The sequence below is a fragment of the Dama dama genome, unplaced genomic scaffold (assembly GCF_033118175.1).
Source record: "Dama dama isolate Ldn47 unplaced genomic scaffold, ASM3311817v1 ptg000123l, whole genome shotgun sequence".
Lineage (NCBI taxonomy): Eukaryota > Metazoa > Chordata > Mammalia > Artiodactyla > Cervidae > Dama > Dama dama.
In genome coordinates, this window is record NW_026870932.1 from 523,734 (window position 1) to 536,569 (window position 12,836).

The following is a 12,836-nucleotide window of genomic DNA, read 5'->3' on the forward strand; positions in this document are numbered from 1 at the left end:
AAAACATTAAAGGTTGAAAAGGTGTGAAAATATGAAGAGCTTCAAAACGTGTCAAAAATATGAGAAGCTTGAAACGGTCTCAAAAATAGGAGGACCATGAGGCGGTGTTGAAAAATATGAAGAGCCTGAAAACGTGTGAAAAATATGAAGAGCTTCAAAAGGTTTGAAAAATATGAAAAACTTCAAAAGGTGTCAAAAATGACATGAGCATGTAAAGGTCTGAAAATTAGGACGAGCATGAAGTGGTGTTCAGAAACATGAAGAGCCTGAAAAGGAGTGAAATATATGAAGAGCTTCAAAGGTGTCAAAAATATGAGGAGCCTGAAACGGTCTGAAAAATAGGAGGACCATGAAGCGGTGTTGAAAAACATGAAGAGCCTGAAAAGGTGTGAAAAATATGAAGAGCTTCAAAAGATGTCAAAAATATTAGGAGCATTAAACGGTCTGAAAAATAGGAGGAGCATGTAGCGGTGTTCAAAAACATGAAGAGCCTGAAAAGGTGTGAAAAATATGAAGAGCTTCAAAAATTGTCAAAAATATGAGGAGCATGATACGGACAAAAAATAGGAGGAGCTTGAAACGGTGTTCAAAAACATGAAGAGCCTGGAAAGGTGTGAAAAATATGGAGAGCCTCAAAACGTGTCAAATATATGAGGAGCATGAACCGGTCTGAAAAATAGGAGGAACATGAAGCAGTGTTGAAAAACATGAAGAGCCTGAAAAAGGGTGAAAAACATGAAGAGCCTGAAAATGTGTGAAAAATATGAAGAGCTTCAAGAGGTTTGAAAAATATGAGGAGCATGAAACGGTCTGAAAAATAGGAGGAGCATGAAGCGGTGTTGAAAAACATGAAGAGCCTGAAATGACGTCAAAATTAGGAAGAGCTTCAAAAGGTGTCAAAAATATGAGGAGCAAGAAAAGGTCTGAAAAATAGGAGGAGCATGAAACGGTGTTCAAAAACATGAAGAGCCTGAAAAGGTGTGAATAATATGAAGAGATTCAAAAGGTGTGAAAAATATGAAGAGGTTCCAAAGGAGTCAAAAATGAGATGAGCATGAAACGGTCTGAAAAATAGGAGGAGCATGAAGTGGTGTTGAAAAACATGAAGTGCCTGAAAAGGTGTGAAATATATGAAGAGCTTCAAAAGGTGTAAAAAATAAGAGGAGCATCAAAAGGTGTCAAAAATATGAGGAGCCTGAAACGGTCTGAAAAATAGGAGGAGCATGAAACGGTGTTCAAAAACATATAGAGCCTGAAGATGTGTAAAAAATATGAAGAGCTTCAGAAGGACTGAAATACATGAGGAGCATGGAACGTCTGAAAATACGAGGAACATGAAGCGGTTCTCAAAAACATGAAGATCCTGAAAAGGTGTGAAAATTATGAAGAGCTTCAAAAGGTGTCAAAAATATGAGGAGCATGAAACGGTCTGAAAAATAGGAGGAGCATGAAGCGATGTATAAAAACATGACGAGCCTGAAAGGTGTGAAATATATGAAGAGCTTCAAAAGGTGTCAAAAATATGAGGAGCATGAAACGGTCTGAAAAATAGGAGGAGTATGAAGCGGTGTTGAAAAACGGAAGAGCCTGAAAAGGTGTGAAAAATATGAAGACTTTCAAAAGGTGTCAAAAATATGAGGAGCATGAAACGGTCTGAAAATAAACAGGAGCATGAAGCGGTGTTGAAAAACATTAAGAGCCTGAAAAGGTGTGAAAAATATGAAGAGCTTTAAAAGGTGGAAAAAATATGAGGAGCATGAAACGGTCTGAAAAATAGGAGGAGCATGAAACGGTGTTGAAAAATATGAAGAGCCAGAAAAGGTGTGAAAACTATGAAGAGCTTCAAAAGGTGTGAAAAATATGAAGAGTTTCAAAAGGTGTGAAAAATATTAAGAGCTTCAAAAGGTGTCAAAAATTAGAGGACCAAGAAACGGTCTGAAAAATAGGAGGATCATGAAGTGGTGTTGAAAAACATGAAGAGCCTGAAAACGTGTGAAATATATGAAAATCTCCAAAAGGTTTTAAAAAATATGAGGAGCATGAAACGGTCTGAAAAATAGGAGGAGCATGAAACGATGTTGAAAAAAATGAAGAGCCTGATAAGGTGTGAAAAATATGAAGAGCTTCAAAAGGTGTCAAAAATATCATTAGCATGAATGGGTCTGAAAGATAGGAGGAGCATGCAATGGTATTGAAAAACATGAACAGCCTGAAAAGGTGTGAAAAATATGAAGAGCTTCAAAAGGTGTCAAAAATATGAGGATCATGAAATGGTCTGAAATATAGGAGGAGTATGAAACGGTGTTGAAAAACATAAAGATCATGAAAAGGTGTGAAATATATGAAGAGCTTCAAAAGGTTTCAAAATTATTAGTCGCATGAAACGGGTAAAAAAAATAGGAGGAGAATGAGACGGTGTTGAAAAACATGAAGATCCTGAAAAGTTGTGAAATATATGAAGAGCTTCAAAAGGTTTCAAAAAAAGGAGGAGCATGAGACGGTGTTGAAAAAAATGAAGAGCATGAAAAGGTGTGAAAAATATGAAGAGGTTCAAAAGTTATCAAAAATATGAGGAGCATGAAAGGGACTGAAAATAGGAGGAGCATGAAACTTTGTATGTATACATTAAGAGCATGAAAAGGTGTGAAAAATTTGAAGAGCTGCAAAAGGTGTCAAAAATATGAGGAGCATGTAACGGTGTTGAAAAACATGAAGAGCATTAAAAGTGTGAAAAATATGAAGAGTTTCAAAAGGTGTCAAAAATATGAGGAGCATGGAACGGTCTCAAAAATAGTAGGAGCATGAGATGGTGTTGAAAAACATGAAGAACCTGAAAAGGCTGGAAATATATGAAGAGCTTTCAAGGTGTCAAAAATATGAGGAGCATGAAACGGTCTGAAAAATAGGAGGAGCATGAAACGGTGTTGAAAAACATGAAGAGCATGATAAGTGTTAAAAATATAAAGAGCTTCAAAAGGTGCCAAAATTTGAGGAGCATGAAACGTTCTGAAAAATAGGAGGAGCAAGAAACGGTCTGAAAAATAGGAGGAGCATGAAACCATGTTGAAAAACATGAAGAGCCTAAAAAGGTGTGAGAAATATGAATAGCTTCAATAAGTGTCAAAAATATTAGGAGCATGAAACGTCTGAAATATAGGAGGAGCATGAAGCGGTATTCAAATACATGAAGAGCATGAAAAGGTGTGCAAACTATTAAGAGCTTCAAAAGGAGTCAAATATACGAGGAACATGAAACGGTGTTAAAAAACATGAAAACAATTAAAAGTGTGAAAAATATAAAGAGCTTCAAAAGCTGTCAAAATTATGAGGAGCAAGAAACGGTCTGAAAAATAGAAGGAGCATGAAACGGTGTTGAAAAACATGAAGAGAATGAAAAGGTGTGAAAAATATGAAGAGCTTCAAAAGGTGTCAAAAATATGAGGAGCATGAAACGGTCTGAAAAACTGGAGGAGCATGAAAAAGTGTTGAAAAATATGAACAGCATGAAAAGGTGTGAAAAATATGAAAAGCTTCAAAAGGTGTCAAAAAAAAGAGGAGCATGAAACAGTCTGAAAAATAGGAACAGCATGAAACGGTGGTGAAAAACATGAAGAGCGTGAAAAGGTGTGAAAAATATGAAGAGCTTCAAAAGGTGTCAAAAATATGAGGAGCATGCAACTGTCTGAAAAATTGGAGGAGCATGAAACGGTGTTGAAAAACATGAAGAGCCTGAAAAGCAGTGAAAAATATTAAGTAAGAGCTTCTAAAGGTGTCAAAGTATGAGGAGCATGAAACGGTCAGAAATATAGAAGGAGCATGAAGCGGTTTTCAAAAATATGAAGAGCCTGAAAATGTGTGAAAAATATGAAGAGCTTCCAAAGGTGTGAAAAATATGAGGAGCATGAAACGGTCTGAAATATAGGAGGAGCATGAAGCGTTGTTGTAAAACATGAAGAGCCTGAAAATGTGTGAAAAATATGAAGAGCTTCAAAAGGTGTGAAAATATGAGGAGCATGAAATGGTCTGAAAAATAGGAGGAGCATAATACGGTGTTCAAGAACATGCAGAGCCTGAAAAGGTGTGAAATATATGAAGAGCTTCAAAAGGTGTCAAAAATATGAGGAGCATGAAACGGTCTGAAAAATATGAGGAGTATCAAACGGTGTTCAAAACCTGAAGAGCTTGAACAAGTGTGAAAAATATGAAGAGCTTCAAAAGCTGTCAAAAATATGAGGAGCAAGAAACGGTCTGAAAAATCGGAGGACCACGAAACGTTCTGAAAAATAGTAGGCCATTAAACGGTGTTGAAAAACATGAAGAGCATGAAAAGGTGTGAAAAACATGATGAGCGTCAAAAGGTGTCAAAAATATGATGAGCACGAAATGGCCTAAAAAATACGAGGAGCATGAAACGTTCTGAAAAGTAGGAAGAGCATGAAACGGTTTTGAAAAATATGAGGAGCGTCAAAAGGTGTGAAAAATACGAGGACCATTGAACGGTCTGAAAAATATGAGGAGCCTGAAACGATATGAAAAATAGGAGGAGCATGAAACGGTGTTGAAAAACATGAAGAACTTCAAAAGGTGTCAAACACATGAGGAGCATGAAACGGTCTGAAATATAGGAGGAGCATGAAACCGTTTTGAAAAACATGAAGAGCATGAAAGGGTGTGAAAAACATGAAGAGCTGCAAAAGGTGTCAAAAATATGAGGAGCATGAAACGCTCAAAAAATAGGAGGAACATGAGACGGCGTTGAAAATCAGGAAGAGCATGAAAAGGTGTGAAAAATATGAGGTGTTTTAAAAGGTGTCAAAAATATGAGGAGCATGAAACGGTGTTGAAAAAAAAAAGATCATGAAAAGGTGTGAAAAATATGAAGAGCTTCAAAAGGTGTCACATATATGAAGAACATGAAACGGTCTGAAAAATAAGAGGAGCATGAAACAGTCTGAAAAAAAGTAAGAGTATGAAACTGTGTTGAAAAACATGAAGAGCTTCAAAAGGTGTGAAATACATGAGGAGCATGAAACGGTCTGAAAAGTAGGAGGAGCATCAATTGGTGTTGAAGAATATGAAGATCCTGAAAAGTTGTGAAAAATATGAAGAGCTTCAAAAGCTGTCAAAATTATGAGGAGCATGAAACGGTCTGAAAAATAGGAGGAGCAAGAAGCGGTGTTGAAAAACCTGAAGAGACTGAAACGGTGTGAAATATATGAAGAGCTTCAAAAGGTGTCAAAAATATGAGGAGCATGAAACGATCTGAAAAATAGGAGGAGCATGAAGCAGTGTTCAAAAACAAGAATTGCCTGAAAAGGTGTGAAAAATATGAAGAGATTCAAAAGGTGTCTAATATTTGAGGAGCATGAAACGGTCTGAAAAATAGGAGGAGCATGAAGCGGTGTTGAAAAACATGAAGAGCCAGAAAGGTGTGAAATATATGAAGAGCTTAAAAAGTTGTGAAATATATAAGGAACCTGAAACGCTCTGAAAAACAGGAGGAGAATGAAGCGGTGTTGAAAAATATGAAGAGCCTGAAAAGTTGTGAAATATATGAAGAGCTTCAAAAGGTGTCAAAAATTTAAGGAGCATGAAACGTTCTGAAAAATTGGAGGAGCATGAAGCGGTGTTGAAAAATATGAAGAGCCTGAAAAGGTGTGAAATATATGAAGAGCTTAAAAAGGCGGGAAATATATGAGGAACCTGAAACGCTCTGAGAAAAAGGAGGAGAATGAATCGGTGTTGAAAAATATGAGGAGCCGGAAAAGGTGTGAAATATATGACGAGCTTAAAAAGGCATGAAATATATGAGGAACCTGAAACGCTCTGAGAAACAGGTGGAAAATGAAGCGGTGTTGCAGAATATGAAGAGCCTGAAAAGGTGTTAACAATATTAGGACCCTGAAACGGTCTGAAAAATAGGAGGCACATGAAGCGGTGTTGAAAAACATGAAGAGCCTGAAAAGTTGTGTAATATATGAAGAGCTTCAAAAGATGTGAAAAATATGAGGAGAATGATACGGGCTGAAAAAAAGGAGGAGCATGAAGCGGTGTTGAAAAACATGAACAGCCTGAAAAGGTGTGAAAAACATGAAGAACTTCAAAAGGTGTCAAAAATATGAGGAGCATGAAACGGCCTGAAAAATAAGAGGAGCATGAAGCGGTGTTCGAAAATATGAAGAGCCTGAAAGAGTGGGAAAAATATGAGGAGCATGAAACGGTCTGAAAAATAGGAGGAGCATGAAATCGTGTTCAAAAACAAGAGGAGCCTGAAAACATGTGAAAAATATAAAGAGCTTCAAAATGTGTGAAATACATGAGGAGCATGAAACGTTCTGGAAAATAGGAGGAGCATGAAGGGGTGTTGAAAAACATGAAGAGCCTGAAAAGGTGTGAAAAACATGAAGAGCTTCAATAGGTGTGATAAACATGAGGAACATGAAGTGGTCTGAAAAATAGGAGGAGCATGAAGCGGTGTTCAAAAACATGAAGAGCCTGAAAAGGTGTGAAAAATGTGAAGAGCTTCAAAAGGTGTGAAATACAAGAGGAGCATGAAACGGTCTGAAATAAAGGAGGAGCATGAAACGGTCTGAAAAATAAGAGGAACATGAAACAGTGTTCAAAAACATGCAGAGCCTGAAAAGCTGTGAAATATATGAAGAGTTTCAAAAGGTGTGAAATATATGAAGAGCTTCAAAAGGTGTGAAATACTTGAGGAGCAGGAAACAGTCTGAAAAATAGGAGGAGCATGAAACAGTGTTGAAAAACATGAAGAGCCTGAAAAGCTGTGAAAAATATTAAGAGCTTCAAAAGGTGTCAAAAATATGAGGAGCATGAAACGGTCAGGAAAATAGGAGGAGCATGAAGCGGTGTTGAAAAATATGAAGAGCCTGAAAAGCTGTGAAAAATATTAAGAGCTTCAAAAGGTGTCAAAAATATGAGGAGCATGAAACGGTCAGGAAAATAGGAGGAGCATGAAGCGGTGTTGAAAAACATGAAGAGCCTGAAAAGGTGTGAAGTACATGAAGAGCTTCAAAAGTTGTCAAAAATATGAGGAGCTTGAAAATGTATGAAAAATAGGAGGAGCATGAAGCGTTTTTGAAAAACATGAAGACCCTGAAAAGGTGTGAAAAATATGAAGAGCTTCAAAAGGTGTCAAAAATATGAGGAGCATGAACTGAACTGAAAAATAGGAGGAGCATGAAACGGTGTTCAAAAACATGAAGAGCCTGAAAAGGTGTGAAAAATATGAAGAGCTCAAAAGGTGTGAAATACATGAGGAGAATGAAACGGTCTGAAAAATAGGAGGAGCATGAAGCGGTGTTGAAAAACATGAAGAGCCTGAAAATGTGTGAAAAATATGAAGAGATTAAAAAGGTGTGAAAAATATGAAGAGCTTCAAATGGTGTCAAATATTAGATGAGCCTGAAACGTTGTGAAAAATAGGAGGAGCATGAAGTGGTGTTGAAAAAAATGAAAACCCTGAAAAGGTGTGAAATATATGAAGAGCTTCAAAAGGTGTGAGATGCATGAGGAGCATGAAACGGTCTGAAAAATAGGAGGAGCATGAAGCGATGTTCAAAAACATGAAGAGCCTGAATAGGTGTGAAAAATATGAAAAGCTTCAAAAGGTGTCAAAAATATGAGGAGCATGAAACGGTCTGAAAAATAGGAGAAACATGAAGCGGTGTTCAAAAACATGAAAAGCCTGAAAAGGTGTGAAATATATGAAGAGCTTGAAAAGGTGTCAAAAATATGAGGAGCATGAAACGGTCTGAAAAATAGGAGGAGCATGAAGCGGTGTTAAAAAACATGAAGAGCCTGAAAAGGTGTGCAAAATATGTAGAGTTTCCAAGGGTGTCAAAATGAGATGAGCATGAAACGTTCTGAAAAATAGGAGGAGAATGAAGAGGTGTTGAAAATCATCAAGAGCCTGAAAAGGTTAGAAAAATATGAAGAGCTTCAAAAGATGTCAAAAAGAGATGAGCATGAAAAGTTCTGAAAAATAGGAGGAGCATGAAGTGGTGTTGAAAAAAATGAAAACCCTGAAAAGGTGTGAAATATATGAAGAGCTTCAAAAGGTGTGAGATGCATGAGGAGAATGAAACGATCTGAAAAATACCAGGAACATGAAGCTGTGTTGAAAAACATGAAGTGTCTGAAAAGTGTGAAAATATGAAGAGCTTCAAAAATATGAAAAATATGAAGCGCTTCAAAAGGTGTGAAAAATATGAAGAGCTTCAAAAGGTGTCAAAAAGAGAAGAGCATGAAAAGGTCTGAAAAATAGGAGGAGCATGAAGTGGGGTTGAAAAAAATGAAGAGCCTGAAAAGGTGTGAAATATATGAAGAGCTTCAAAAGGTGTGAAAAATATGAGGAGAAAGAAACGGTGTGAAAAATAGGAGGAGCATGGAGTGGGGTTGAAAAACATGAAGAGCCTGAAAAGCTGTGAGAAATATGAAGAGCTTCAAAAGGTGTGAAAAATATGAAGAGCTTCAAAAGATTTCAAAAATATGAGGAGAATGAAACGGTCTGCAACATAGGAGGAGCATGAAATGGTGTTCAAAAACATGAAGAGCCTTAAAAGGTGTGAAAAATATGAAGTGATTCAAAAGGTGTGAAATACATGAGGAGGAATAAACGGTCTGAAACATAGGAGGAGCATGAAGCTGTGTTGAAAAACATGAAGAGCCTGAAAACGTGTGAAAAATATGAAGAGCTTCAAAAGGTGTGAAAAATATGAAGAGCTTCAAAAAGTGTCAAAAATTAGATGAGCATGAAACGGTCTGAAAAATAGGAGTAGCATGAAGTGGTGTTGAAAAATATGAAGAGCCTGAAAACGTGTGAAAAATATGAAGAGCTTCAAAATGTGTGAAAAATATGAAGAGCTTCAAAAGGTGTCAAAATGAGATGAGCATGAAACGGTCTGAAAAATAGGAGGAGAATGAAGCGGTGTTGAAAAACAAGAAGAGCCTGAAAACGTGTGAAAAATATGAAGAGTTTCAAAAGGTGTGAAATATATGAGGTGCAAGAAACGGTCTGAAAAATATTAGGAGCATGAAGCGGTGTTGAAAAACATGAAGAGCCTGAAAAGGTGTGAAAAATATTAAGAACTTCAAAAAGTGTCAAAAACATGAGGAGCATGAAACGGTCTGAAAAATAGGAGGAGCATGAAGCGGTGTTCACAAACATGAAGAGCCTGAAAAGGTGTGAAAAATATGAAGAGTTTCAAAAGGTGTGAAATATATGAGGTGCATGAAACGGTCTGAAAAATATTAGGAGCATGAATCGGTGTTGAAAAACATGAAGAGCCTGAAAAGGTGTGAAAAATATGAAGAGTTTCAAAAGGTGTGAAATATATGAGGTGCATGAAACGGTCTGAAAAATATTAGAAGCATGAATCGGTGTTGAAAAACATGAAGAGCCTGAAAAGGTGTGAAAAATATGAAGAGCTTCAAAAGGTGTCAAAAATATGAGGAGCATGAAACGGTGAAAAATAGGAGGAGCATGAAGCGGTGTTGAAAAACATGAACAGTCTGAAAAGGTGTGGAAAATATGTATAGCTTCAAAAGGTGTTAAATACATGAGGAGCATGAAACGGTCTGAAAAATAAGAGGAGCATGAAGCGGTGTTCAAAAACATGAAGAGCCTGAAAAGGTGTGAAAAATATGAAGAGCTTCAAAAGGTGTAAAAAATATGAGGAGCATGATATGGTTTGAAAAATAGGATTAGCATGAAGCGGTGTTTAAAACATGAAGAGCCTGAAAAGGTGTGAAAAATATGAAGAGCTTCAAAAGATGTCAAAAATATGAGGAGTATGAAACGGTCTGAAAAATAGGAGGAGCATGAAGCGGTGTTCAAAAACATGAAGAGCCTGAAAAGGTGTGAAAAATATGAAGAGCTTCAAAACGTGTCAAAAATATGAGGAGCATGAAACGGTCTCAAAAATAGAAGCAGCATGAAGCGGTGTTCAAAAACATGAAGATCCTGAAAAGGTGTGAAAAATATGAAGAGATTCAAAAGGTGTGAAATACATGAGGAGGATTAAACCGTCTGAAAAATAGGAGGAGCATGAAGCGGTGGTGAAAAATATGAAGAGCCTGAAAAGGTGTGAAAATATGAAGAGCTTCAAAAATATTAAAAATATGAAGAGCTTCAAAAGGTGTGACAAATATGAGAGGAAGAAATGGTCTGAAAAATAGGAGGATTATGAAACGGTGTTCAAAAACAAGAAGAGCCTGAAAAGGTGTGAAAAATAGTAAAAGCCTCAAAAAGTGTCAAATATATGAGGAGCATGAAACGGTCTGAAAAATTGCAGGAGCATGAAGTGGTGTTGAAAAACATGAAGAGTCTGAAAACGTGTGAAAATAAGAAGAGCTTCAAAAATATGAGAAATATGAAGAGCTTCAAAAGGTATCAAAATGAGATGAGCATGAACCGGTCTGAAAAATAGGAGGAGCATGAAGTGGGGTTGAAAAAATGAAAAGCCTGAAAAGGTGTGAAATATATGAAGTGCTTCAAAGGTTTCAAAAATATGAGGAGAATGAAACGGTCTGAAAAATAGGAGGAGCATGAAGTGGTGTTGAAAAACAAGAAGAGCCTGAAAACGTGTGAAAAATATTAAGACCTTCAAAAAGTGTGAAAAATATGAAGAGTTTCAAAAGGTGTGAAAAAAGAGATGAGCATGAAAAGGTCTGAAAAATAGGAGGAGCATGAAGCGGTGTTGAAAATCATGAAGAGCCTGAAAAGTTGTGAAAAATATGAAGAGCTTCAAAAGGTGTCAAAATGAGATGAGCATGAAACGGTCTGAAAAACAGGAGGAGAATGAAGTGGAGTTGAAAATCATCAAGAGCATGAAAAGGTGTGAAAAATATGAAGAGCTTCAAAAGTTGTCAAAAAGGGATGAGCATCAAAAGGGCTGAAAAATAGCAGGAGCAAGAAGTGGTGTTGAAAAAAATGAGAAGCCTGAAAAGGTGTGAAATATATGAAGAGCTTCAAAAGGTGTGAAATACATGAGGAGCATGAAACTCTCTGAAAAATAGATGGAGGATGAAGTGTTGTTGTAAAACATGAAGAGCCTGAAAAGGTGTGAAAAATATGAAGAGTTTCAAAAGGTGTCCAAAATATGAGGAGCATGAAACGGTCTGAAAAATAGGAGGAGCATGAAGCGATGTTGAAAAACATGAAGAGCCTGAAAAGGTGTGAAAAATATGAAGAGCTTCAAAAGGTGTCCAAAATATGAGGAGCATGAAACGGTCTGAAAAACAGGAGGAGCATGAAGCGGTGTTTAAAAACATGAAGAGCCTGAAAAGCTGTGAAAAATATGAAGAGCTTCAAAAGGTGTCAAAAATATGAGGAGCATGAAACGGTCGGAAAATAGGAGGAGCATGACGCCGTGTTCAAAAACATGAAGAGCCTGAATAGGTGTGAAAAATATGAGGAACTTCAAACGGTGTGAAATACATGAGGAGCATTAAACGGTCTGAAAAATAGGAGGAGCATGAAGCGGTGTTGAAAAACATGAAGAGCCTGAAAACTTGTGAAAAATATGAAGAGCTTCAAAAGGTGTGAAAAAGAGATGAGCATGAAAAGGTCTGAAAAATAGGAGGAGCATGAAGTGGTGTTGAAAAAAATGAAGAGCTTGAAAAGATGTGAAATATATGAAGAGCTTCAAAAGGTGTGAAAAATATGAGGAGTACAAAACGGTGTGAAATATAGGAGGAGCATGGAGTGGGGTTGAAAAACATGAAGAGCCTGAAAAGCTGTGAGAAATATGAAGAGCTTCAAAAGGTGTGAAAAATATGAAGAGCTTCAAAAGGTTTCAAAAATATGAGGAGAATGAAACGGTCTGCAACATAGGAGGAGCATGAAATGGTGTTCAAAAACATGAAGAGCCTTAAAAGGTGTGAAAAATATGAAGTGATTCAAAAGGTGTGAAATACATGAGGAGGAATAAACGGTCTGAAACATAGGAGGAGCATGAAGCTGTGTTGAAAAACATGAAGAGCCTGAAAACGTGTGAAAAATATGAAGAGCTTCAAAAGGTGTGAAAAATATGAGGAGTACAAAACGGTGTGAAATATAGGAGGAGCATGAAGTGGTGTTCAAAAACATGAAGAGCCTAAAAAGTTGTGAAAAATATGAAAAGCTTCAAAAGGTGTCAAAAATGAGATGAGCATGAAACGGTCTGAAAAATAGGAGGATCATGAAACGGTGTTGAAAGACATGAAGATCCTGAAAAGGCGTCAAAAATATGAAGAGTTTCAAAAGGTGTCAAAAATATGAGGAGCATGAAACGGTCTGAGAAATAGGAGGAGAATGTAGCTGTGTTCAAAAACTTGAAGAGCCTGAAAAGGTGTGAAAAATATGAAGAGCTTCAAAAGGTGTGAAAAATATGGAGAGCATGAAACGGTTTGAACAATAGAAGCAGCATGAAACGGTGTTGAAAAACATGAAGAGCATGAAAAGGTGTGAAAAATATGAAGAGATTCAAAAGGTGTCAAAAATATGAGGAGCATGAAACGTTCTGAAAAATAGGAGGAGCATGAAACGGTGATCAAAAACATGAAGAGCCTGAAAAGGTGTGAAAAATATGAAGAGCTTCAAAAGGGGTCAAAAATATGAGGAGCATGAAACGTTCTGAAAATTAGGAGGATCATGAGCGGTGTTCAAAAACATGAAGAGCCTGAAAAGGTGTGAAAAATAGTAAAAGCCTCACAAAGTGTCAAAAATATGAGGAGCATGAAACGGTCTGAAAAATTGCAGGAGCATGAAGTGGTGTTGAAAAACATGAAGAGTCTGAAAACGTGTGAAAATAAGAAGAGCTTCAAAAATATGA